Source organism: Bufo bufo, chromosome 7 (genome assembly GCF_905171765.1).
Source record: "Bufo bufo chromosome 7, aBufBuf1.1, whole genome shotgun sequence".
Classification (NCBI taxonomy): Eukaryota; Metazoa; Chordata; class Amphibia; order Anura; family Bufonidae; genus Bufo; species Bufo bufo.
Genome location: NC_053395.1, coordinates 149652430 through 149677671, shown reverse-complemented (window position 1 = coordinate 149677671; position 25242 = coordinate 149652430). Strand labels below are relative to the sequence as shown.

At 45.3% G+C, this 25242-nt stretch overlaps 1 protein-coding gene across 2 annotated transcripts in view; it reads left to right on the top strand.

Moving 5' to 3' along the window:
* MAP3K13 (mitogen-activated protein kinase kinase kinase 13) overlaps positions 1-25242 on the top strand; it is a 150572-nt gene that overhangs the window by 9088 nt on the left and 116242 nt on the right. The window contains exon 1 of one of the 2 annotated variants that reach the window (XM_040440230.1): positions 19670-19728. The exons of the other annotated variant lie outside the window; for it this stretch is intronic. The gene's annotated coding sequence lies outside the window, so the exon portion shown is untranslated. Of the gene's footprint in view, positions 1-19669; positions 19729-25242 lie in introns of those variants that run through there. 2 annotated transcript variants of the gene reach the window in all.

Sequence of the window (25242 nt, the reverse complement as noted above, 5' to 3'; positions counted from 1 at the left end):
ACACAACCACGGATGTCTTCATCTACAAGATCGGGGGGCAGCCAATAGCAGGTTGCGACGAGAACGAGCCTCCCTAGCATCGCGGGTGACGCTAGGTAGGCTTGTTTCCGTCGCAGCCTGATATTGGCTGCCCTCGTCGCCAGATTTTTTGATTTGGGCGACGGGTAGATGCGGGCATCAGGAGTAACGTGTGCTGGGGAACGAGTTAAGTACTATCTGTGTGAGGGGCCCGGGCATGAAGGGGGGGGGGGGGTTAATCTTTCCACTTACTATTATGAAAGTTGCAGAAAAAAAACAAGTGCTTTCAATAGGTTAGGGACTCAGAGATCAGTTCCTTTTTGTATTTGGCATGGTCTGGCAGATGCAGTAAGCCCTTGAGGAGCCCGTGTAGAGAATGGGAGGGGTAGTGGCTCTGATGAGATTTTGTGTCACGGTGTACTCCTTCTGACCGTCGCTGCCTGAAGATCGGTGTAGTGGAAAGGTGGCTTAAAGAATCAGGCCAGAAATAAACATGTAACAGCCTCTCTTTACTTACTGTAAAATACATAAAACTTGTGGCACATCTAGCAGTATTAAGTTCAAAGTGCAGATTCTGGCACCAAATGAGGCGGTATGGTGGTAAGTTGGATGGCAGTTTACTAGCACTTGCAGGCACTTGTAGCTATAGATGTCTGCTTTGTGATTCAGGTTTGATTTTAGTCTGGCCTAGTGGTTGTTTAGGTGATGGGTGCCTGAGAAGTCCCTCACCTGCAGCAGTGTTTGTAAAACTGTAATTTCACTGATCACTCTGATGCCTTGGTACACTGTAGCGTCTTGGAAGCAGTGTTCTGTATTCTGTCAATTTCTCTGGAGTGAAGATCTCACAGGAGAATAGGATATGGTCCCTAGGAATGGGAGCTGTGGTATGTGCGTCCTCTCCCTTTGCTGTCTGAACTAGAATTCCTGGCAGGTGGTAGGACATGCCCACTCCTACCAAGAGGGAAGGAACAGGGTGGTTAGCCCCGTTACTGCCAACCATTGCTAACCGTTCCTCCTCTTGCTGGAATAAACGGCCAAAACATAAGGACAACATAACAATACATAATATAAAAACATTGCAGATAACCCCAGGTCTGAGATACTGCACAAATGTTATGGTTTTCAACTGTAAAAGGTGTCTAGTGGCACCAAATATGATTGCCATCAGTGATGGTCAGTTTGCATTGTTCGCCTTCATCGGGCTGCCATCTTTTCTCACAAGTCTGACGAGGCACAGGTAAGCCCTTACCTGTGCCTGTGCGCGAGCCAGTCTGAAACAAATGCGGTCAGCGGGAGCAGGCAGTTCCGGGAACAGCCCGATGAAGGCCCCCGGCGGCTGTTCTCGGAACTGCCTGCTCCCAGTGACCGCATTTGATTTCAGACCGGCTCGCACACAGGTAAGGGCTTACCTGTGCCTCGCCGGACTTGTGAGAAAAGATGGCAGCCTGCATGTGTTCGCGGGCGAACAATGCGAACTGGCCATCACTGATTGCCATTAGTCAGCCCAAATTTTATAAAAGGCACATACCGTGCTATTCCACGTTGGCATACTGCAGAGCGCCTATATATGTATTTTTTTTACATTTATATAATTATATTATTATTATTGCCAACTTCTGGCAAGCAACACCACTATGTATGTGCAGATGGCTTCTACTCATTATAAGCATATCAATGATATGCACTTGTATATTAATCATGTATCATGAAGTGCTTGACTTTTCTCAGCTGTCCAGTTATGGATCTTGAAATATGCCCTAGTACATTTAATATCCTATCAAGTGTTTGTGGTGTCTGGTGAATGCTGTGGTGACGACCCCCATTTATGCATAACAGTGGCTTATCCAGCAGAGCTGCTAGCATAGTTTCCAAGTGTCCCTGATATCCAGAGACAGGTCCACTCACGTGCTCCAAGGCTTTCCTAGCTATAAAATATGTTATTTTCCATCAGCGACCAACTGAATTTTCCAGTGACTGAATTGTATATTCGTATAATTGAAGCCATTATAATGCACAGTTTATGTTGTTAGTAAGGGGTCAGTCCTTAAAGAAGGATTATTTTGGTCCAGTATGTGCAGTTCTCCACTGTAGGATAGCTAGAAGAAAATTGTCAGACATCTGCTCACTTTAACAAGGTGGTTTACAGGTCTCATGTGGGGCAAGAGACTTACTGGTTACAGTCTTATGGCAGGCAGCAGACTTAGTGGTTACAGCCTCACAAGAGACAACAAACATATGGTTTCGAAATCTCTCAATAAGTACAGATTTTGCGGGGCCGCGGAACCGAACTACGGATTTAGACAGCACACGGTGTGCTGTCTGCATCTTTTGCGGCCCCATTGAAATTAATGGGTTCGCACCCGTTCCGCAAAATTGCGGAACGGATGCGGACACATTCATACATGAGGCTGAATGGACCCCAAGAGTCAACAACATACTTTTTCTCTGACTTGTTTTGGGTATCGACACACTGGTGATTTGCCCTTTGCAGATGTCACAGTGGCTCCATGGTCTTTATTACAGGCCTGGACTCCTCCACAGGCCAAGATTGCTTACAAGAGGAGTGGGCTAAGCAGCTCCTTTCAGTTCTTATGCTCTGGCCTCAACTTCATCAGCTGCAACCAACCCTAACTAGTCCTTGAGGTGGTGCACCCAAATGGGTGGTGCTACTCACCTCAAGCTGGCTATTTGTAGAAATGGCACTCTCTCAGCTCAGGATTTCAGTTCTGTGTCTGGTGTCTCTCTCAGTCCAAAAAGGTCCTATGCACCTAACGCCATATTATCCAACATCAGTAACACAAATGGCCAGTAAGTGGCAGCATAACCACAGTGCCGTTTACAACACACCTACAGTATATAGTGCTGCATATCAGTGAAATACATGTATATAACAGTGCAGTAGAATATCAGTAGTACAGTTCTCACTCTCCCCAGTGCAGCTCACCTGCAATGTTAATTGCACCCTATTCAAGGCAGTATAGCTCTAGAAGGCCACCTGCACCATCTTCCACCCATGAACAGCTATATCCAGGGCATGTGCCCACAGATTATTTCACCAACCTTAGGTTAGAACCTTTTTAAAGTATCCTTGCTGCCATTTTCTCACCTTAACACATTATGCAAAATAGCACATAACATATTAAGCCTGGAGTATCAATCATAGATTCATATTAAATGTCACACTTATAGCATGCAATACCCATAACAGTTACGGAAACAACATAGTGTGCTGTGCTACGCTATTTCTGTAGCTCCAATGCACCGTAATGGGAACTACTGAAACAACGAGCACCAGCGCGCTCCACTGTTTCCCAGCTGGCTGATAGTCAGAAGTGTATCTCATCTCGCCTTAGTAACGGGGAGATAAGACAAACGGTTTAAGGATTTTAAGCCACAAAAAAGACACTAAATGACGGTGCACACCATATTTGCATCATAATTTGTGCGCCTTGTCACTATTCTAAAGCGGAGAGGAAAGGGATGGGGCGTACCTGAAGGGGTGGCACCAACATATTTATTATAATTTACACATAAATTATTGGTCAAGTGTACATCATCTACTAGCTATATTAGGAGGCACATCTCACTCCAGCGCAAAGGAGATCAAGACTGGAGTAGGAAACGCCAGTCTTGATAAATGGCCTCCATGTGTATTTGTACGCTAATATGTTGATACGACATCCATAGACTTGCTGTATAGACCAACTGCTTTTTTGGCAAGACAACGCCTTCTCTTTAAAAAAGCTGCCACTGTGATTAGTTGATTCGTTTTTAAATAACATTTTGGAATCCACCAAAACTGACAATAACTGTGAGGAATATGGTTTATCATTTAATGGCAGCCCTGATTGTCATTTAAATCACCTTTTGGCATGTACACAGTCAGTGTACATGCAAAATATGTTCTCACCCCCCAGCCATCTGCTGTCAGCTAGCAAGGGAGAAAGCCCCAGGGGTCCAGGCTTCAAGTAGGCCCCAGATGGATAAAGTCACACCCTTAACCAGCCAGTTTGGAGGCAAGCTAATCCTGCAGGAAAACCCCCAGAAGGAGGTCTCAGCCCTTGCCCAGGATCAACGATACCTCCCAGACATGTTGGCACCTACATTTCATAGGGAATTATGAATCGTTCGTCCATCCGAGGCATAACTCAGTTATCTTTTTGCAATCCTGGTGCAAAGTCAAACATCCACTTGGTCCTGCCTTGATGCTAGGATGCCTGGGAGGGGAGATATACATACAGTACAGACCAAAAGTTTGGACACACCTTCTCATTCAAAGAGTTTTCTTTATTTTCATGACTATGAAAATTGTAGATTCACACTGAAGGCATCGAAACTATGAATTAACACATGTGGCATTATAGACATAACAAAGAAGTGTGAAACAACTGAAAATATGTCATATTCTAGGTTCTTCAAAGTAGCCACCTTTTGCTTTGATTACTGCTTTGCACACTCTTGGCATTCTCTTGATGAGCTTCAAGAGGTAGTCCCCTGAAATGGTTTTCACTTCACAGGTGTGCCCTGTCAGGTTTAATGAGTGGGATTTCTTGCCTTATAAATGGGGTTGGGACCATCAGTTGCGTTGAGGAGAAGTCAGGTGGATACACAGCTGATAGTCCTACTGAATAGCCTGTTATAATTTGTATTATGGCAAGAAAAAAGCAGCTAAGTAAAGAAAAACGAGTGGCCATCATTACTTTAAGAAATTAAGGTCAGTCAGTCAGCCGAAAAATTGGGAAAACTTTGAAAGTAAGGGCTATTTGACCATGAAGGAGAGTGATGGGGTGCTGTGCCAGATGACCTGGCCTCCTCAGTCACCGGACCTGAACCCAATCGAGATGGTTTGGGGTGAGCTGGACCGCAGAGTGAAGGCAAAAGGGCCAACAAGTGCTAAGCATCTCTGGGAACTCCTTCAAGACTGTTGGAAGACCATTTCAGGGGACTACCTCTTGAAGCTCATCAAGAGAATGCCAAGAGTGTGCAAAGCAGTAATCAAAGCAAAAGGTGGCTACTTTGAAGAACCTAGTATATGACATATTTTCAGTTGTTTCACACTTGTTTGTTATGTATATTATTCCACATGTGTTAATTCATAATTTTGATACCTTCATAGTCATGAAAATAAAGAAAACTCTTTGAATGAGAAGGTGTGTCCAAACTTTTGGTCTGTACTGTATATCCCCACAGAAACCACATAGCGGCACTAGTTGTAGCCGGAACCCAGGCGGATCAATTGGGCCCGGGACCATCTTCCTGCGACATTCTGATCTGGGGCTATGAGCCCTAAGGGGTTTTATGCGTCATTTTCTGCCAGCACCAGAGAAGGAGCAGTGGACCCTACCCATAGGCGGGGAGGGGAGCAGCCGGCTACAGGTCATAAGCCTATGCAAACCAGCTGGTGGTGTCTTTTCTGAAGGGGGTCACATCGTGCCAATGTGTTTGGAGAGACTGGGAACCAGCTGACATCACTGCCCCCACGTGACTGCAGCCAAGGACAATTCCACCCTCATAACCCAAAGGAACTTTTAGCTTACCCGGTAACTGACTCTTTCTCTGCTTAACCCTGTTCTACCTACACTCACCTAAATAATTATTAGGAACACCTGTTCTATTTCTCATTAATGCAATTATCTAGTCAACAAATCACATGGCAGTTGCTTCAATGCATTTAGGGGTGTGGTCCTGGTCAAGACAATCTCCTGAACTCCAAACTGAATGTCAGAATGGGAAAGAAAGGTGATTTAAGCAATTTTGAGCGTGGCATGGTTGTTGGTGCCAGACGGGCCGGTCTGAGTATTTCACAATCTGCTCAGTTACTGGGATTATCACGCACAACCATTTCTAGGGTTTACAAAGAATGGTGTGAAAAGGGAAAAACATCCAGTATGCGGCAGTCCTGTGGGCAAAAATGCCTTGTGGATGCTAGAGGTCAGAGGAGAATGGGCCAACTGATTCAAGCTGATAGAAGAGCAACGTTGACTGAAATAACCACTCGTTACAACCGAGGTATGCAGCAAAGCATTTGTGAAGCCACAACACGCACAACCTTGAGGCGGATGGGCTACAACAGCAGAAGACCCCACCGGGTACCACTCATCTCCACTACAAATAGGAAAAAGAGGCTACAATTTGCACGAGCTCACCAAAATTGGACTGTTGAAGACTGGAAAAATGTTGCCTGGTCTGATGAGTCTCGATTTCTGTTGAGAAATTCAAATTGTAGAGTCCGAATTTGGCGTAAACAGAATGAGAACATGTATCCATCCTCTGATGGCTACTTCCAGCACGATAATGCACCATGTCACAAAGCTTGAATCATTTCAAATTGGTTTCTTGAACATGACAATGAGTTCACTGTACTAAAATGGCCCCCACAGTCACCAGATCTCAACCCAATAGAGCATCTTTGGGATGTGGTGGAACGGGAGCTTCGTGCCCTGGATGTGCTTCCCTCAAATCTCCATCAACTGCAAGATGTTATCCTATCAATATGGGCCAACATTTCTAAAGAATGCTATCAGCACCTTTTGAATCAATGCCATGTAGAATTAAGGCAGTTCTGAAGGCAATAGGGGGTCCAACACCGTATTAGTATGGTGTTCCTAATAATTCTTTAGGTGAGTGTATATCACCTGTATCTGTAACCTCAGACCACTGTATATATTCTCTGTGTATATTGTGTCATCTAGTGTGCCCTTAAGGTGATTAAATATATAATTTAATCTTGTGCTATCTTGTATCTCGATTACGAATCCCCACGTCCGTGTTTCGGCCTCGTTATAAGCCACCGCGGGTTGGTTTCTCACCCTATATAATCCCGTTAGCGAATCGGGCTTATATCAAACGAGAAGCTGGTGGCAGATTTGCCCGGCTGAGGACACGCTGTTTCACTGAGGCAGTGAAAAGGCTCTCTCAGCTTGTTGCCTCTCTGTGCCCGCGTGGACAAGAGGTGTCTGTGTAAACTCTACCAAGCTGACCTTACCTGCTCCCCTGTAGGTCATAACGCCACGCTTTGGTAACCCATGATCATACCGCGTCTCGTGAGCTCAACATAGGTGACGTCAAGCGGGCACGAGGTCCTGCATTCGTCACAATAACATGTCTTAAAGGCAGAGTCAGAGCTTATAAACGAGGACGATGACATTAGCATGAAAACGATGCCTTAAGCAGAGAAGAAGGGTGGACAGTTTAGTTGTAAAGAGATATCTTGGTAAAGTCATCTCTTAAGGAAGTGGACTGTTAATTCGGTACGTGTCAAAATCAGCAGGTGACATCTGGTACATGAGGGTTCACAAAACGTATGCATAAAGGACACATATCATAAATCCTTGTGAGAGCCCTAATAAACATGTGTCAAAGTCTTGCCCGGCACCCCTCGTCCCTGGAGGCCACCCCCATCATTGTAAAGTAATTCATCTGCTACACTATCTCCTTGTAACATACCGAGGTCGCAAAAGGGGAAGCCCAATAGGAGATAAGCCATAGCTGTATTAAGGAACCCCAAGACCAAGATGAACACCAAGGGAGGCAGGGTTTAGGTAACCCCATAGTCCATTTGGAAAGAATTGTCATAGTCAATAGGAGTATGAAGAAATGTATACAGTATATTCTCCTTATGGCAGCCCTACAAGAAGGCAAATCTACTTTGAGTCATTTGAATTGGGAGGTCCATTCTTGAGGAGTTAAATGTCACTATATTTCTTCAACCTAGCTAGAGGCTTAAAGATAGTAGTGGAAACAGAGGAATGTAATGTTAGGGAATTTGTCTTGTAATTCTGTGAGGGTTAGGGAATGTCGTTGTGGCAAGTTTATTAGGAGCGCTATAGAGGATATACCCCTTCTCTTCCAGTCCCCATATATTGGATGCAAGGTTCCCTGTTGGAAGTTAGGATTTGTTAGTAGGGTGAGGGAGGTAGAATATAAGGAATAGAGGTGTTTGAGAGTGCATATCTAATGGCACACACGCCAGGTTGCCATAAGAAGTGCATTAGATTTGACCTTTTTTGGGAGTGAAGAATATTGCATGTGTAATACATTTGGTAGAGAAATATTAGAGATAAATATGATTAGTTAATTTTAAAAAAGTATAAAATAATAAAAAGGAAAGAATATAAGGGAAGACTAGATGGACTGTGCAATCTTTTTCTACTATCATTCTTCTATGTTTATATTACATTTACGCTACCAGAAAAATTTAAAAGAACAGCTGAAAAATGTAATGTCATTGAGCAGAGATTGACAAAGTGGTGCTTGGTCAATGATCACACAACCAAGGTGGTGCACCCTTTACCGGGAGTCTGTCACATGTTTTTCACCAATATAAGTAAGAGCACTGCCCCATAGAAGATTGCAGACACATCTCAAGCTACCTGTGTGCACTTTTGCCTTTATTCCATGTCTAGGAAAAGCACTTTTATTCAGCTCCTAAGTGCTCAGCTCTGCTGCCCCAAGTGTCCAAAGTTACCCAGACTGAAGAGGGGAGGGCTGCTTTAGCTGCTCATATCTTGGGATTGGTAGCCACTAGAAATATGAACCTTGTTTGAAAGCTGGCATTCCATCCTTTCAAACGATACCAGAATCACAACATTATATCCACTATATCAGAAGATATGGCTGTTAGAAATCGAGGAGTGAAAGCTGTTTTTACTTTCACTTCCAGCTGGGCACTTAGGAACTGTTTTCCAGCAGAATAAAAGTGCTTTTCCTAGACATGGAATAAAGGCACAAAGTCCACACAGGTATGCGTGGGATGTGTGTGCAATCTTCTATTGGGCAGTGCTCTTAGTTATATTGGTTAAAATTAGGTGACAGACTCCCTTTATCTGACTCAGAAAAGACAATTGGACAGGTTCCACAATTTCCTGGACTTTCCAAAGGCTGACCATGGTAGCTAACAGCGCCCCACATCATGACACCTGGTGTTGGTCCTGTGTGTCTCTACACTATGCATGATGGCAGTAGGCCTTTGTGCAAAATGCTTTTGTCACTGAACACTACTGTATGCCATTCATGCCTCCAATGGGTTCTCTCGCGGCACCAGTGCAGACGCTCTTCGCGTTGATTAGAGGTCAGAGGCAAATGAGCTAGTATAGTGCAGGAATGCAGTCCTGCATCAAGTAGATGGTTTCCTATGGTCTAGGCCAGTGGTGGGCAAACTTTTTTGTCAACTGAGCCAAATATCGCCAAAACCACGATTGAAATTTCTATCGAGAGCCACATTTTTAAAACCTAAAATATTGCCTCAACAGTACCAGTGAGGACTATTAGGGCTCATGCACACGACCGTGTGCCCGCCGTTGCCATATTGCAGGCCGCATACGGCGGGTCCGCAATACACGGGCACTGGCTGTGTGCAGCCCGCATCAAGGACCCATTCACTTCAATGGGTCCAGGATCCGGGATATGAGTGCTACAGAGTGCTTCCGTGGTGCTTCTGGCTGTGCCTCCGCACCGCAAAAAAGTAGCGCATGCACTACTTTTTTGCGGTGCGGAGGCACAGCCAGAAGCACCAAGGAAGCACACTGTAGCACTCATATCCCGGATCCTGGACCCATTGAAGTGAATGGGTCCTTGATGCGGGCTGCACACGGCCGTGTGCAGCCCGCATCATGGACCCATTCACTTCAGCATGCGCTACTTTTTTGCGGTGCGGCAGTAGGATGCGGATCGCGAACCCCATTCAAGTGAATGGGTCCGCGATCCTCATGCAGCTGCCCCATGGTCTGTGTCCGTGCATTGCGGACCGCTATTTGCCAAGAATGTGTTTTTACATACTTTTATATGTACTTTCTTTTATTTGGATGTTGATTATTATTTCATTTTATCTTTATCATTTTTTACTTTTATTAAACTTGTCTGCAGATGTGGATGTAATGTGGATGACGCACTTATGAGGGATATCTGTGGATGACGCACTTATGGGGGATATCTGTGGATGACGCACTTATGGGGGATATCTGTGGATGACGCACTTATGGGGGATATCTGTGGATGACATAAGATGCTATATATGTGTCATCCACAGATATCCCCCATAAGTGCCCTCCACAGATATCCCCCATAAGTGCCATCCACAGATATCCCCCATAAGTGCCCTCCACAGATATCCTCCATAAGTGCCCTCCACAGATATCCCCCATAAGTGCCCTCCACAGATATCCCCCATAAGTGCCCTCCACAGATATCCCCCATAAGTGCCCTCCACAGATATCCCCCATAAGTGCCCTCCACAGATATCCCCCATAAGTGCCCTCCACAGATATCCCCCATAAGTGCCCTCCACAGATATCCCCCATAAGTGCCCTCCAGTAAGTAAAGTAATGTATTAGTGGGGGGAAGGGAGGAGGCGGGGACACTTGCGGCGGGGCCGGTGCAGTGCCCGGCGCTGTGCACACACCGGGGGCAGCTCCTACCTTTCTGCTGCAGGACATTTTGCTCCTCCTGAGCGGCGGCCTCTTCACCACTCGTCACATGGCCGGCAGTGGGCAGCCGAACTAGAGCGCCTCTGCCCGCCCTTCTGCTGCTGTGCGCAGCGTGACATCTCCCCCTCCGTCATGCGCCTCCTGCCCCGCCTGCCTGCTTCATTCATAAAGTGGATGGAGCAGACAGATGGGGCAGGAGGCGCATGACGGACATTTTGCAAGCAGCTTGAGCGGCGCGATATGGCTGTGCGGCCGACCACCTGCCAGCCCGCACCAAAGAGCCGCATTCAAGGATCTAAAGAGCCGCTTGTGGCTCGCGAGCCGCACTTTGCTGACCACTGGTCTAGGCAATCACTGCAGTGGCTACTGCAGAACTAATTTGAGAGTCCATGGCTGTCCTTTGAGATACAGCAGCTCTTCTTATACTGCAATCTTGGCATGTACAGTATCTGTCTGTCTTGACAGTCTAGAACTTTCTCTACGCGTGTGAGCGCCCTCTTCCGACTACTGTCACCACCACTGATGCTCTTCAGAGACTTCTGGTCCAACTGTTTCCGAGATTTGGCAGATGGACCATCCAACTTCTTGAAGTCCCACTATATGGCCCTTTTCAAAGTACGTTAATTGCAGAAATGTTGCACACCTTAGTCTAGCAGGCACGGCAAACAGTTCAACAGCAGGTCCCTACTGTACCTCTGTATATTTCCAATTTTATACTGGGGCATTGGTTCTTAGAGAGGGTGATTTTATAAAACTGTGCTGTAGAGAGAACCATATGGTGGCGCATGGAAGGTCAATTCCTCCACAGTATGGTGCTGCAGATACTTTGTGTTCCTCCACACAGCCTCCATGTGTATGGCTGTACATTACCCCTGAATGGCTTGTAAATTCTACATTATTCATCTGTTTCTGATGTAAGACATATTTTTCTATTCTTGTTCATCCTCCATTCATTTACCCACTTGCCAGGTTTTTATGTAGATATGTCTATGTCACTCCATGAAGTATACTGCACTGTAAAGCTATTGGTGCATGAATGGTCTATAAGAAATAATCAAATGCAATACTCCACATTGATGATGGTTCCTTAGACAGTAAAGTTTTCTTGCTAAAGTGGTGGATTTCTCTTAACCCATTTCTTCAGAGGTTCAGTGAATTCAATTTCACTTAGTGCTTTTCTACGGGATAACCCCTCTGCCCGCTAATGCATTTATTCTGTCCAAAGGAAATGCATTCCTGCTGTCATAAGAAGCCCCCAGCAGAATGCTGCTCCGATTGCTCAAGCAGAATTACATTGAATGGAAATGTTTGTATAAATGGATTTGTGCACGTACATAAATGCAAGAAGTCAAATAACCTATTGATGGATATTTTATTCATGAACGTATACCATATGCATGTACTATGAACAACCTGATCCTGATTTCTGTTTTATTTCTAGAAATGCCAATGACAACATATATAATTAAATTACAGAGGCAAAGGTTGGGGCTGTCACCTAGATTTTCCAGAAACAGGCATAACAGTGTTAAATATACATTAATTCTGATTTCTAAATGCTACAGTATCTCTTATTTGTCAATTGATATATATATATTATATGTTATATAAATTAAATATGATATCCATTGGTATAACCACATTGCCTCATAATGTCCCTCAGTGGGTTGACCTCTCTCAAGTATATTGTAACTATTGTGGTTAAATAGGGGCCCATGGACATTATTGTCTGGGACACAGACCACTTTCAGTCCATCCCTAGGTATATCTTGACCACACATATTATACATACACACAGTAAAGTTAAAGGTGTTTTCTGACCACCAAGCTAAAAATCACATAAAATACATACCATACATATCAGGGGCGTTGCTAGGGTCTCAAAAGATCCGGGGCCCAAGCCCCAATGAATATGGCCCAGTTCTTTAAGTGCACCCCACACACCGCATTTTGCTGTACTTGCTATACTGCAGCACATACCTCTCGCATCCAGTGCCTCCCAGGTGACGTCTCCTCTGATGTAGATCTTCTCATCATCTTCTCCATTTGGTCTGGACAACTTCTTTCAGCCGCGTCTCGTCTTTGCAGAGTGTGACACACAGACATCTTAGATTCCTCACATTTCCATCATCACCCCCAACCTGGAGTCCCCACAGTGTTATCCTGCTGCTCGCTGTGCTCCCCAAATACTATCCTGAAGAAAAATTAGTGCCCCCATAGTAATAGTGCTTCTCATAATCCCATCAATAGTAATTCCCTTCTAGAATGCCCTCATTAGTAATACTGCCCCCTACAGTGCCCTCAACCATGATAATGCTCCCCAAGAATGCCCTCATTAGTAATACTGCCCCCTACAGTGCCCCAACCATGATAATGCTCCCCAAGAATGCCCTTATTAGTAATAATACCCCCTACAGTGCCCCCAACTGTGATAATGCTCTCCAAGAGTGCTACCATCAGTAGAAGCCCTCCAGTATTAATAATACCCTCACAGAGCCCCCAGTAGAAATAAGGCCCCCCTATGGTTCCCCCAGTGGTAATAAGGTTCTCTACAAACCCCTCAGTAGTAATAAGGCCCCCCCATAGTGCTCTTAGTAGAAATAAGGTAGATATACAGTATAAGTCCCTCCTATAGAGCCCCCAGTAGTAATAAGAACACCTATAATGTCCCCTGGATTTACAGTGCCCCCTGTAGTTATATTCCTCCCTCCATCATACAGTCCCATGTAAATAACATCACACCATCTCTCATGCCCCCTCCAAAACATCACTCTCCTCCCTTCAGCCCCTCCAATATACAGTCCCATGTAAATAACACTAATTTCCTCCCTCCGCCATAGAGTCCCATGTAAATAATATCCCTCTCTATTTACAGTCCCACCCCAAAATACAGTCAGTCCCATGTAAATAACATCCCTCTCTATCTACAGTCTCCTCCAAAATACAGTCCCATGTAAATAACTTTCACCTCCTCCCCAGCCGCCTTCAACATACAGTCCCATGTAAACATCACCCCGTCAACATTCAGTCCCATGTAAATAACATCATTCCCCCCACCAGCCACCTTCAACATACAGTCCCATGTAAATAACATCGTCCCCTCAACATTTAGTTCCTTGTAAATAACATCACTCCCTCCGACAGCCACCATCATACAGTCCCATGTAAATAACATGACCCCCTCCCCAGCCACCTTCAACACACTGTTTCCCCTCCCTTCAGCCCTAACATACAGTCCCAGTTAAATAACCACAACTCCCAGCATTGCTCTGCCTCTCCCTTCACTCACCTCTTCTCATGTAGCAGACATTACCACAGCTTCTTCCTCTAGGACTTCTCCTCTTCACTGCCCTCCTCTCCTGCATTGGTCACTGGATGGTGACATCATTGCAGGTCCTTCTCAACCACTGCCTGTTTTACTGGTCACATGACCAGTGATGTCACCACAGGTCCTTCAGCATTTCTAGTGCATTAGATTCAATTGTATTGCCGTCCTAAGCAATGGGATGTGACCCTCAGTGCTGAAACAGAGTGCTGGTGAACAGATGAATTGATTTGTTCAATTTTAAAATCATTCTGCATTAATTTTAGCATGAGGGTTGGGTGACCCCTTTAATCTTGCCTGGTATTGATGAAAACCATTTTGTTGAAATATCAAATATTTAGGACTATTGAATAGACAGAGCTCACAAAAACGACGAACAGGAAGCCATATAGTCAGAATAGTAATATATATTTGTCTATGCTATTGTTGATGTGAGGTACGTAATTGATTTTTAGGATTTTCACACCTGGAATTAATTGGACTTTACTATCTATTGTGAGGTAGTGACGGGCCTCATAGCTGCTAGGGGAGATTTATGGAATGAGTTTCCATGTCTACCCTGTCAGTCATCAATTCTGAGGCAGCACCAGGTGCCACAATCAGTCTGGGATAAGAGCCCAGCCCAGACTGTCAGTCAGGGGAGATTCTTTGTGGAACAGAGTCCTTCTGGAGGCTCTGTAAGAGTGGTCTGAGCCGGGCTGGCTGTGGGGCCACGAGGCTAGGTGATAGCCTGGACTTTGGAGGACACAGTGACGCCTGTGGTACTAGGGCCACTAGGTCAGAGTCGGGAGGACTGCTGGATCCCAATCCCCCAAAGGGACTCGTACTTGTACAGCCGGGAGGCTGGGGAACTGTTAGGCTGGGAAAGCCGGATCTGATGCAAGGTATGAATTGTTACCTGTAGTTAAGTCAGGGACTAGGTTATGTTATGTTTAGTTAGAGCCCAGCCGGACGAGTGCTCATTATTTTATGTAATTGTTTGTTTATGCGGATGTGCTGCAATAAAGCACAGTGTTTGGACCTTAAACTTGGTGTCTGGCGAAGATATCTGTGAGAATGACCCCCGAAAAAGGGTCACCACAATTGGTGTCGGATGCAGGCAGGTACCCGTGCTGAAAAGTAAAAAGTGACGTGGTTGCTAGGGGCAACGACAATTAAGGAGCCTGTATGTTTGTTGGAGCAGGTGCTGCTGGCGTTAATCTGGACTTTTTTTTTCTGTTGTGCAAACTGCGCAGGATTTAAAGGGCCAGAAGCCAGTGAGAGAGACTGACCGGTGAAAATGGCTGCGGCTTGGTGGAGCCCATGGGAGAGATCCTGCGAGATGGTTATTGGGGGACTCCCGGCGTGGGTTACGCTAGACTCCGGCCAACAAGTGTCTCTGGTCAGGCCCGAAGTTTTGGAATTTCTGGAGAGTGGGCCAAAAACAGATACCAAGGTGGCCCTGGCCTTTGTAACGGACTGTGGCTCTGTATGATGTGAGCTCTTGATATGTGAGACCCTGAGGGAGGAATTCATACTGGGGAAAGACTTTCCATTGTTTTGGTAGCTATGGAGCGGAGAGAATGCTTCAAGCTCTGAGGTTGGAGTTCCAGAGACAAAGATGTATGACGCTGCCAAGGGCAACCGCCGGGAAGACAAGATGGAGAACAGTGCGGTTTTCTGGAGTTCCTATATTACCTGCGACTGTGCACAGAGTCCAAAAGGGTGTGGCTGGAGTGACCGTCCAGGAAAAGTCGAGACTCCAGGCCATGCTGTTTCTGGTGGCAACGGGTGCAGTAAAGAGTTGGCCAGTGTTCGGGATACCTGGAACCAAGAGAAGGCTGGTGATCTTGGTAGAGACGTCCTGGGAATATACTTGTCTCCCGAGACTATCGAATTCACAATGTCAGGCGGTAAGACTGTTCCTGTTGATAATTTTGTGGCAGTCCCAGTGACAGTGAGCTGGCCGCAGTGGAAACCGGCTGGGTCGGTGACTGAAAAATCACTGAGGCAAGAAACTGTCTCGGAATTGTATGACATTGAGGGAATGGTGGGCCGTAATTTTTCCTTATGCTTGGAGGTTTTGAGTAATGGATACACTTCTGCAGAGAGTGACAAAACTCCTGCAGAACCTGCACCTGTCCCTTTAAATGATATTGTGAAGGAGCTGCACATTGACAACAAGGGTGCAGATAAGATGCAAAGTGAAAGTGTCAAGTTACTTGAACGGCATAATGAAAATGTGGATTTTTGCAAAAGATGTGAACTTGATGTTAAGGTGCTCGTACATGAGGTGAAGTGGGGCCGTGGTTTCCTTTTGGTATGGGGACTGTGGGGAAACACTCCTGCAGCTAGTGGTGATACTCCTATATCTGCTGCCACAGAACCAAGCGAGGAGCAGTTGGACCAGGAGGCCCAAGAGCAGGGCGCTTCCAACAAACTGGTTCGAAAAACGAAGAAAACACTGAAAAAGTTTGACCGGCCCCGGGCTGGAGAGAAATGCATATCGGCCCGATATGCCGAAGAACATGACCAAGCGAAGGCGGATGCTCGGGAAAAAGAGACCAAAGCCCTCTCCTTGGCTAGAGCCCTTCAAGAAGCGCAAGAGGAGCGAGATGAGTTGAGGCTCAACAAGCAACTCAGAGCAGAGATGGAGGATCTTATAAGCTCAAAGGATGATGTCGGGAAGAACGTCTATGAGTTGGAGAAGTCTAAGCCAGATCCTGTTAAGAAGAGATCTGGAGATGGTGGCGCCGCGGTGCCGACTGAGGCAGAGAAGACGGAAGATCTTTCTGCTGAACCCGTTGATGGGGCTGATGTGGATGCAGAGGCCAAGAGACTCGTGCAAGTGGGTAGCCAGGACCTGGTCCTGAAAGACGTCCCCTCCGCCTGCAAAGCCGTCCAAGTAGCTAGCAGCCTGCTGGGGAAGGAATATGAGGAGATGGATGACCAGTATGTGGATCCTGTCTACTACTGTGGGTTGGCTCTCCTGAATTCTTCTGGAAAAGAGAACCGTGTCCTAATTGAGCCTCTGGAGAAAATGCCAGTAGTCTACGAGTCTGGTGAAGTCCCTTTTGTCCACGGTACCTCCTACCTCAGTTAGAAAGAGGAAAAGGACTTAAGAGGGCAAGTAGATGATGCCAGGTCCAAGAAAACCAAGGCTGAAGAAGTTAAGGTAGAGGTGTGGGAGGATGTGAAGTCCTTAAGTGCTGCAGTGACCAAAGGAACGGCTACCGAAGTGGAAAAAACTACTAAAGAAGCAGAGGTCTCTAAAACTGCCGCCAAAGCAGGAGAAACCACTGCTGGAAAGAAGGAAGAAGTGAATCAGAGGCAAGTAAAAGAAGCCAGCGCGGATAAGCCTGCTCTGCTGAAGGAGCTCCGCAAGGCAAAGGAGAAAGGGTCGGGACACGACCATGACTGAGACCACTTCGGTCCAGAGTTGCAGCAGTCCAAGAAAGGATGTGAGGAGCATGTGCAGAAGCCAGAAAATCTCAAAAGAGAGTACCAGCTCATGAGATGGGCAAGAGAATCTTATTGGTCTTATCGGCTCTGTAATAAACTCATGAGGGTGACCAAACCAAGTGCTGTTGTCCTGGGTCTGGCAGAATAAGGGGAAGACTGTCGGCCAGGTCGATGCCCATTCACGAGCATCTGGATTTGATGTTAGTGTTCACCCCTATGGGCTTGAACAAAGGGGGGGGGGGTATGTGAGGTAGTGACGGGTCTCATGGCTGCTAGGGGAGATTCATGGCAGGAGTTTCTATGTCTTCCCTGTCAGTCATCAATTCTGAGGCAGCACCAGGTGCCACAATCAGTCTGGAATAAGAGCCCAGCCCAGACTGTCAGTCAGAGGGAGATTCTTTGTGCAACAGAGTCCAGCTGGAGGCTTTGTAAGAGTGGTCTTAGCTGGGCTGGCTGAGGGGCCACGAGACTGGGTGATAGCCTGGACTTTGGGGGACGCAGTGACGCCTGTGATACTAGGGTCACTAGGTCAGAGTTGGGAGGACTGCTGGATCCCAATCCCCCAAAGGGACTCTTACTTGTACAGCCGGGAGGCTGGGGAACTGTTAGGCTGAGAAAGCCGGATCTGATGCAAGGTATTAACTGTTACCTGTAGTTAAAGGGAACCTGTCATCTGGATTTTGTGTATAGAGCTGAGGACATGGGTTGCTAGATGGCCGCTAGCACATCCGCAATACCCAGTCCCCATAGCTCTGTGTGCTTTTATTTTGAAAAAAAAAACAACGATTTGATACATATGCAAATTATCCCGAGATGAGTCCTGTCCCTGACTCATCTCAGGTTAATTTGAATATGTATCAAATCGTTTTTTTTCCACTATAAAAGCACACAGAGCTATGGGAATTGGATATTGCAGATGTGCTAGCGGCCATCTAGCAACCCATGTCCTCGGCTCTATACACAAAATCCAGGTGACAGGTTCCCTTTAAAGGGAGTCTGTCATCAAAGTTTCACCTTTTTAACCCTTCCCATAGCTTTCTAGCAGCCTTACAGTTAATAAAAACTTTACCTTTATGAGCAATCCTGGACTTATAAAACCGGCAAAAAACAACTTAGTAGCATATGCAAATGAAGGCTCGCAAGTGCCCAGGGGCGGCGTTACCCTTGTCGGTGCCCTGCTAGCTCAGCCTTATTGTCGCTTCCCCCCGCCCATTCTTTCCCTCTGCACGCCCATCCTTTCCCTCTGACCGCCCATCTACTTACTTCTTGTTTCGCCGAGATCCCGCGCCTGTGCACTCAGTCCGTCGGCCGGCGCATGCCCACTGCGATGCCCATTCCTTGTACGGCATCACAGTAATTAATGCGCATGCGTCGGCTTCGCGCCGTTAGCCAGCGCATGCGTATTAATTACTGTGGTGCCATACAAGGAATGGGCATCGCAGTGGGCATGCGCCGGCCGACGGACTGAGTGCACAGGTGCGGGATCTCTGCGAAACAAGAAGTAAGTAGATGGGGCGGTCAGAGGAAAAGGATGGGCGTGCAGAGGGAAAGAATGGGCGGGGGGAAGCGACGATAAGGCTGAGCTAGCAGGGCACCGACAAGGGTAACGCCGCCCCTGGGCACTTGCGAGCCTTCATTTGCATATGCTACTAAGTTGTTTTTTGCCGGTTTTATAAGTCCAGGATTGCTCATAAAGGTAAAGTTTTTATTAACTGTAAGGCTGCTAGAAAGCTATGGGAAGGGTTAAAAAGGTGAAACTTTGATGACAGGTTCCCTTTAAGTCAGGGACTAGGTTATGTTATGTTTAGTTAGAGCTCAGCCAGGCGAGTGTTTATTATTTTGTATAATTGTTTGTTTACGCGGATGTGCCGCCATAAAGCACAGTGTTTGGACCTTAAACTTAGTGTCTGGCGAAGATATCTGTGAGACTGACCCCCGAAAAAGAGCTAATCCCCCACTCTATCTATCTATCCAGTATAGATATATATACACAGTAGATAGATACCGTAGATAGATACACACATCGGTAAGATGCACATGCTATGTATTATGCATATGTCCATATAGAGGTGTAGATGTAGGATTTCTGTGTGTCGGATGGCTGCCCTTTCAGCACTTACAGGCACATGACGAGCGCCTGTGATTGGTAGACTCGGCTTATTCGCTGATTTCCCAGGGAGGGCCGGCTGCATGTGCAGGGTTCAGTATTGGCTGCTCTTTGCTCCCCCTTCTAGCTCAGCTCATTGTAGACGTCACTGCGAGCTCCATGCTGAATCCTAAAGCAGCTCATCCCTCTCCATTCATGAATCTCCTGTGACGTCAGAGGAGCCCTGGGCTCTCTTTGCAGTGGGCTGCAAGATTGTGTGGGTGGCATCTTCCCGACCCCTACAATTTCATTTTCCAACCCCCCCCCCCCCCCCCTGCTTTTCAGTGTATCTATATTTCCTGATGTGTTACTAGTCCATTCTTTTTCTTGGCATCCTTAAAGACACAACATGGACACCAGCCTTATGCAGCAATGTGAGTATCAGCTGTCAGCGTAACCTCTTTGTTTAATTCCTTGCAGGGGGGGGTTACGGAGGTAGTAGAGGGGGGGGGGGGGTATGTGTTCGTGCTATGAAGGACAGATGGATGGGTGATGTCCATCTGTCTCATAAGATCTCTAGGGCAAATAATGATGCTGTGGGACCAGAAACCTGATACCTCCCTTTGCAGGATGGATCCTGCCACACAGATGCTCAGCTGCTGTATTGTAACCATCGCAGCCCTGTCAAACCCCCTTCTAAATGAAGTGCAATTTTCCTTTGTAAGACTATACTGGGCCACAGCTGAGCAGAGATAAGCAGCAGGGGACCAGCAGATTTCTGCAGGAGGCACACAGCCTTTATTCTGCACATATCTGGAAGCTTCAGAAACCCTGCCGGATCCCATCTCCTGGTAAACGGTCACTTATACCTTGTTGTTATTTGGTGTATTTTACTGTATATTCTATGTCATGTCAGTGGTGGGCTGAATCTTCCTTCACAGGACAGCTCCTCACTTATGGTTAGTGCTGTAGTAGGCGATGAGTTAACAGCCGTCGCAGAAAAGGTTAACCCATTTATTTTCAGTGCATTTTACAGTATATTTCAGAGCATAGTATACCATCATGACTTCTCACTTCATTATATGGTGCTATAGCTTTAAAATAATAATGGATAAAAAGAACATAAAAACATAATAATAAAACTATACAAAAAGCTAATGGAATTGTACCATATACTTTTATAAAGTATGGTATAGTGCATTACTGGGTTTCAGATCTGGTTTAGAACTAGATTTGTGAATGGCGATTTGATGAATGCATGCAGTCAGCTTCCATTACTACCATGTGTCAAAATGGAAATAACAACAGTTTACCTAAAAGGAAAGCCTAGCAATTATTAGGGCTAACAATGCGGAGAACTTCATCTATTCCTATATACTCGTACTTGATGGTAGCACGTTGTATTCTTATATTTGTACTTGATGGTAGCACGTTGTATTCTTATATTTGTACTTGACGGTAACATGTTGTATTCTTATATTTGTACTTGATAGTAGCGCAATTTATATATTTGTGCTTCGCATTGACCGGCTACTTTCACACTTGCAGCAGAGTGATTCGGCAAGCAGTTCTGTCACCGGAACTGCCTGCCGGTTCAGGCAATCTGCATGCAAACTGACAGCATTTGTAGACAGATCCGGATGCAAATCCGTCTCACAAATGCATTGCAAGAACGGATCCGTCTCTCCGTTTGTCATACGGACAAACGGATCAGTTTTTGGTTGTTTTTTTTCACATTTTTACTGGTCTGCTCATGCGCAGACTGGAAGGACAGATCCGGAATTCCGGTATTTTTAATGCCGGATCCGGCACTAATACATTTCAATGTAAATTAATGCAACTGATCCAGAATTTTGGACGGAGAGAATACCGTAGCATGCTGCGGTATTTCCTCCGTCCAAAACGCCGTTCAGTGACTAAACTGAATACATCCTGATGCATCCTGAACGGATTTCTATCCATTCAGAATGCATTGGAATGAAACTGATCAGTTCTTTTCCAGTATTGAGCCCCTATGCCGGAAAAGAAAAACGCTAGTGTGAAAGTACCCTAAGCTACTTTCACACTAGCGTTTTTGCTGGATCCGTCAGGGTTAAGCAAAAACGCTTCCGTTACTGATAATACAACCGCCTGCATCCATTATAAATGGATCCTGTTGTATTATCTTTTACATTGTTAAGACGGATCCGTCATGAACTCCACTGAAAGTCAATGGGGGACGGATCCGTTTTTTGATTGTGTCAGATTGTGTCAGAGAAAACTGATCCGTCCCTATTGACTTGCATGGTGGTTCATAACGAATCCGTCTTGCTCCGCATCCCAGGACGGAATAGCATGCTGCGGTTTGCTCTCCAGTATGAGAACGGAACAGAATGCATTTTGGAGCACTCCGTTCTGTTCAGTTATGTTTTATCCCCATTGACAATAAATGGGGACAAAACGGAAGCGTTTTTTTCTGGTATTGAGACCCTATGACGGATCTCAATACCGGAAAATAATAACGTTAGTGTGAAAGTAGCCTAACTGAGATGTCTTTATTTTGTCCTCCTTTGATTAATTGATTGTAGCTTATCCTTCGAGGAGTCTGAATAATGCAGATACTCCATATGCTTTATAGATACTTTCAATATAGGCATTTGTGCTGTTTAGAGTGATGGCAGGCAGCTAATTACTGCTGCAGAACCACAAGCGTAAGGGTATGCTGGGATTTGTTGTCATAGTGGATTTTTAACTGCATCGGTTCATTAGATGTAGCCTCACTGTAGCTTATAAGGAAGATATGTTATGCAGGATATTGAAGTATGCAATATTCTTCTCTTTCTTGGATTATTTTAATATATCCGTTATTTGGCTATGCGCATTTGTAAAACGGGAAGACTCCAGAGAAAAAAAAATGCTCTAAAATCTATAATGTCATGCATCCCTCACTAATGCATAATTCACGTCAATGTATCTCTTATGTGGTTCACTTCAGACAAGGGCCTTGATTCCATTATCACGTATTCCATATTTAATGGCATATCGCAATGCAAGTACAAGATTCATGTGTCGGAGTGTTGGTTTCTTATATTGGTCATTAAAAATGACAACAATGGTCAGCTCAGAGCGGAAAGCCCCCGGTATCTATACACCATCCATCCTATAAATGGATCTTTTCGTTTGTATCCGATCTAAAGAGAAACCTCCGGTGGTGCATGTGAATAGGCCATTTAAGGACACAGCACGGCCAGTCGTTTAGTGTAAAGGAAAACGTCTTTGTTGTAGCAGATGCATATATTTATAAAGGTTAGATAAATACTTAATAGTTTATAGTTTTTCCATTTTATGCTATGTAATTGCTAAAGATGATATAAAGCCATATATCAGCATGACTGAGCTAATATACTAAATATGAAATATTACAAGTTATATATTTTATGAAATTAGTTTATTCCTCATCGGTTTGTGACACCCTTTGGGATGTTTCTATAACTGAGCAGCTTGTATGATGGTTTTACTGAAAAAAATGTAAATTAAAGGGGTTGGCTCATCTCATACACAGGTTAGTACATAGAGAAGTAAAGGCCCAGTAGCAAGGATCAAACCAGGCCCCCCACACAGGACAGAAGGGTTTCTGCCTAAACCCCTTTTTAATGACCCTTGGGCCATTTTTTCTACTGCCTCATTTACTAAAAGTAGTTCTTTTAGAGGGTAGAGTCCTGACCAAGTTTTCACCCCCAGTAGGAGAGGGGTTAATCCCAACTGGGCCCCATAGCAGTCGCATGGTCTACCACTATGGTAGTTATGCCCCTGGGTTAGGATATGCCATCAATGTCAGATAAGTGCAGGTCCCACCTCTGGAACTCGCTGCTACCTCCAGAATTGGGCCGCCAAAGTGAACAGAGAGCAACTTCAAGTGCTGTTTTTGCTATTTCCGGCAGTTCCATAGTGGTGAATGGAGAGGGGGCCACACTTGCATGGTGTGCTATCCTTCACTTTGGAGGCCCCATTATGGAGATAGGAGCGGATCTCAGAGGTCGGACCCGCATATCTGACATTGATGGCATTTCCTAGCGATATGCCATCAATGCATAAGATGAGCCAACCCCTTCAATGTACTTACGTTATATACAAGTCCTGCACTGTTCTTCATGGTCTGCTCTCTTCACCCTTAGGGTGCGCATGCGTGCTCCTTGGCTCTTAAAGAGCTAGTACGCACATCCTAAACTTCACCAGACAACGGCTGGACACCTGTGGGTGCTTAAGGAACCTCTTCCCAGGGAGAAGTGTCTTAGAAATAGGTTTACCAGCTTGCTAGATCCTGAAAAGGTGCTATAAACTGCTTGTCTGCCCATTTACCGACTTCTGTCTGATTACCAGATTCGGACCCTCTGCAGCCTGGTTGGTTGACGCAGTGGTTCCACACCCACTGATTGTTACATGCTGGTTCATAGACCCTCTCCCATATCTGGAGAGGGCCTGGCATTTGCTTTCTTATTCTTCTTCAGGTCAAGGTTCAAAGTTGATCCAGAGGAAGGCAAACAAACCCTCATGAGGTAAAAGCAAATTTTCCTTGTCTTAAGTGAAAAATCCTTCCTGACTACAAATCTGGGAATCAGAATAACCCCCTACATCAACCACCTATGAGTAGTCATCTAGTAACCATAACCTGCAATATTACTACACTCCAGAAATACATCCAGAACCCTCTTGAACTATTTTAGTGAGTTTATCATCACCATCTCCTCAGGCAGAGAGTTCCATAGTCTCACTGCTCTGACAGTAAGGAATCCTCTTCTGTGTAGGTGTAGAAACCATCTTTTCTCTAGACAGAGAGGATGTCCGCTTGTCATAGGTACGGTACTGGTTATCGATAGGACTAAGTTGGATCTCTTCAGGCAGTTGCAGGATCTGCCTTTCTGGTATATTCACTCTTAAACCAATGGTCCCAGTTTGTATACTAGCAATCTATTATTTCTGTTATTCTCTATTTTTATGTAGAGTACTTTCACCCTTGACAGCTTTTTTTGTCACATGAGATCACTACATGAAATGTGGGATTATTTTAAGTTGCCTGTATTTCACTAAAAAGGCAATAGAATAGTCAGGCTCTTCTCTCATCATGTAGCTTGTATTGTGAACCAGGCACAACGTAGGCCTCTGTAATAAATATGGCAGTTGTGGTTCAAACAGCATAACCACCACCATTATCATCTAACAGGTTGTAACTCGCAGAGATCCTAGTAAAATTAGGAGAGGAGGAGCTAGCTCCACAACTCTGTATTGTATCTGTCTGTATTGTTTTTTAGCCTTTTAAGAGCACTGATCAGTTTCAAAAGGGGTAGCTTCCACCTATGGGAAATATTCTTTGGACACTTTTTGGCCTTGACCTTTCTTAGTAGATTATAAAGGGGTTTTCGGGGAGTAAGTCACTGATGATCTATCCTTAGGCTAGGTTTTCAATGTTTCTTTGTTTTCCCTGGATCCTGGCCCCCACAGATAAAACATTGGTGGAAACATAAGCCACCAATCTGTTCTTTGAGAAAATCCTTGTGAGGGCATTTTTAAAGATAGTTCTTCTGGCAGCCTCGAATTGTCTTGCCTGAGTTCTGCTGTGAGTCCATCTAGATAGAAGAGGATTCAGAAATGGTGATTCCATTGTGTTTTCACTACGGTTCTTCAGGGTTATGGCTTCAGACCAGACGATTAGTGTAGTGATCCTTCCAGTTGGTGAAGTGGTCTGATGCTAAGTGATGGACTCAAAAAACTTTAAGATGTCAGTAATAGGTAGTCCGGGACTCACTAAGACACAAAAATGACTCACAGAGTCTTATAAGATTTATGTACGTATGGTATTTCTGAAATGTCAGGTCTGAGAAAATGTAGTACAGATCTGGCCTTTCAGTAATTGAAGGTTTCTGATACTCACTATTAGCATTTGTTCATTATGGCTGATGTGATGGTTTTAG